This window comes from Alexandromys fortis, unplaced genomic scaffold (assembly GCF_014885135.2).
Source record: "Alexandromys fortis isolate MF-2015 unplaced genomic scaffold, M_Fortis_MF-2015_v1.1 scaffold_93, whole genome shotgun sequence".
Taxonomy (NCBI): domain Eukaryota; kingdom Metazoa; phylum Chordata; class Mammalia; order Rodentia; family Cricetidae; genus Alexandromys; species Alexandromys fortis.
Genome location: NW_026067970.1, coordinates 1,174,324 through 1,177,607, shown reverse-complemented (window position 1 = coordinate 1,177,607; position 3,284 = coordinate 1,174,324). Strand labels below are relative to the sequence as shown.

General features: G+C 46.5%; 1 pseudogene; it reads right to left on the bottom strand.

The window, feature by feature from the left end:
• Nucleotides 1-2,339: 2,339 nt before the first annotated feature.
• On the bottom strand, nt 2,340-2,964 carry LOC126509520 (high mobility group protein B2-like; annotated as a pseudogene).
• Nucleotides 2,965-3,284: the final 320 nt, after the last annotated feature.

Here is a 3,284-nt window from a genome sequence, read left to right as displayed (position 1 = left end):
CAACTTAAGCCTCCGGAAAGAGCCCCTCCAGAGGCCATTATCCACCTTCATGATCACCCAGTTCCATAGACACACTTTCTGTCCATCATTCATTTGCGACATGTTAATAGTCTTCTCAGTTCTCGGCAGCTGGAAAAGCATCTGATAGACAAAAGGCACAGGTTTTTTAAAGGTTTTGGAATGGAAAGGATTGGTTTCCGTGGCAAGTTTAGTCTCTTTATTTCTTTGACCTCTTATTATTTTCACTGAGTCATGTGTCAGCAATGCATATCTGACAGTTTTAAAAAGCAACGAAACAGCTGGATATGGTGGCAGACACTTGTAATCCTAGCACGCAGGAGGTAGAGGAAGAGAGTTGAAAGTTCGCAGGCTTCTACAGCAAGAGACTATCTTAAAATCAATTAACCGCAGTAACTATGGACAGCAGATATTTCATGTAAAGGACACAATTTGAGGAGAAAACGCAAGGCGGTGACTTCAAACGGTGTAGGTGCTAAAAGTTTTACCACTTTTATTTTTGTGTGGATAACCCCACCAAGGTCAAAAGAGCTGACATTTAAGATATCTAAGGACTTCTTCACACAAGAAATAAATGTGGCCTTTTGTGCGCTGAAGGACACTTTAATGACTCACCAGAGAGTGACTAACCCCTGCACACAGGGCTTGCTGAGACACGCATGTGCCAACATTTACTTCCCCATCTCTGGAGCTCCTTACTCAGCCTGCTTGTTCTAAGCAAACAAGGGTGGAGAATGGGGCTCCGGCAAAAAGTGGGCCAAAGTGGAAAGAGAAATCAGCCAAAGGAAGTGCCTCCTCCTTCCTTTACTTCCAGACAGTGATGGCAGATGAGCTCCTTGTGGGCTTGTTTGCCCCCAGAGGACCTGGAACCCGAGACCAGGTCACATGCTGTGTCAGGAAGCTGGAGTCAGAGCCATCTGCATGGCTGTCTGCCTGTGTGCCATCTCCTGCCCTGTTCTGCCAGGTGGGCAGGGAGGTCCTTCTATGTTGGGGGGAGGCCACTTGTTTGTTCCCTGCTGCTCAGCCCCAAAATCACACAGAAACTATATTATTTTAAACACTGCTTGGCCCATTAGCCCTAGCTTCTTATTGGCTAGCTCTTAGATCTTAATTTAACCCATTTCTACTAATCTGTGTATTGCCATGTGGCTGTGCTTTAACGGGTAAAGTTCAGTCTGACTGTGGTGGGGCTACATGGCTTCTCCCTGATTCTGCCTCCTTTCTCCTAGCCTTCTGTTGAATTTTCCCCACCTAGTTCTGTTCCCCCATAGCTCTGCTATAGGCCCAAAGCAGTTCCTTTATTAACCAATGGTATTCACAGCATAGAGAGGCGAATCCCACATCACTTCTCTGTGTGAGAATGTAAGAGGTGGACACAGTGCAGCGAGATGCGCCTGGGCTCACGGGTAAGATGCCTGAGAGGCTGTGAGGATCAGGTTCTACCTGGTCCAAACAAGGTGGATCAGAATGGAGAGGGATTCCAGCTGCCTGGGAGCATAGCAAGCAATCTTCCCAGACTTGTGTTCTAGGGTCTGTTTGAAGACAGTGTAGCAGCCCCAGGGCAGCAGCCCCCAGTGCAGCAGCCCCCAGTGCAGCCGCCTCCATCCAAAGAGAATGGGGTTCCCCAAAAGTCAGTAAAAGCAGTAGGGATAAATCCTGGTGCCACTGCCAGTGGCCCCGCAGCATGCCCCAGCCATACAACTGTCACCCATATTCAGAGGGACTAGCTTGGACTTGTGCTGGTTCCTTCCCTGGCAGGCTGGAGCTGGTGAGCTCCCACTACCTCAGGTAAACTGTTTAAGTGGGTGTAATGAGAGCAAGGAAAGAGACATTTTGATTGAGGGAACTATTATAGGGCTAGCAAGAAACCTGACACTAGAGAAATTCCCAGGAATCCACAAGGATAACCCCAGCTAAAACCCTAAGCAATAGTGGAAAGGGTGCCCCAACTGGCCTTGCCCTGTAGTCAGACTGATGAATATCTTTTTTTAAATATACATTATTTTATTACAAATTTTTTAAAAAAATAACAAGAGAATCCTAAAAAAATTTACTGGTAATACAAATTAAAGAAACCATGAAATATATAGGAACATTCAACATCAAAAGCTTTAAATCTAACTGTGTTGTTGTTGTAGCCCCCCAAAAAAGCTACAAACTCCTTTTTAAAAAAAGTATTTTCTCTACAAAGAATCTCATCAGCTATACAAAATCTGTACAGTTTTTATACTGAAGCTAATGTTGGGCTGCACTTGAATTTCACATTCTTAGCAAAATAAGTTGCCTGAGCACATACACTACACACATTTTAGGACAGCCATTTATTCTTCATCCTCATCTTCTTCCTCATCATCTTCATCTTCCTCCTCCTCCTCATCTTCTGGTTCATTCTTCTTCTTTGAGCCTGTTGGCCTACCAGGACCCTTCTTTCCTACTTCGCTTTTGGCCTTGGCACGGTATGCAGCAATATCCTCTTCATATTTCTCCTTTAGTTTAGTTGCCTTCTGCTCATAGGGTTGTTTATCTTTAGCAGACTGTTCAGACTATATCTCACACATTTTTTTTTTTTTTTTTTTTTTGCAATATCTCCAATAGACAGGCCTGGGTGTTCACTTTTCATCTTTGGGCGATGTTCAGAGCACAACAGGAAGACGGCAGACGGTGGTCTCTTTGGAGCATTAGGATCCTTTTTCTTTCCTTTCTTACCACCTTTGGGAGGAACGTAATTCTTCACCTCCCTGTCATAGCGAGCTTTGTCGCCTTTGGCCAAATCTAAGAACTTCGATTTTTCCTTTGCAGACATCTCTCGGAGCACTTCTTGGAGAACTCGGCGAAGCTGACCGACGAGTCGGGGTGCTTCTTCTTGTGCTCCTCGCGGCACGTCTGCACGAAGAAGGCGTTCGAGGACATCTTGCCCCGCGGCTTGTTGGGGTCTCCCTTGCCCATTGCCAACGGTGGCACGGCGTCTACCTCGCGCCAGCGCGTCCCTCCGAGGCCGACACGGACACTTCCTTCCCCAAGCTCCGGTGAGAACTGGCTCCTCACTACCCAAGCCGCAGCCTCTTGTTTGGCTACTGATGAATATCTTAAATATCACCATAGAACCCTCATCTAGCAACTGATGGAAACAGGCAGAGACCCTCACTGGAGCACTGGACTGAGCTCCCAAGGTCAGTTGAAGAGTGGGAGGCATGAGAATACGAGTGAAGAGGTGGAGAATCTGGGTTCTATAGTATGTCACATCTACCCTTTCTCCCATGCCGGCA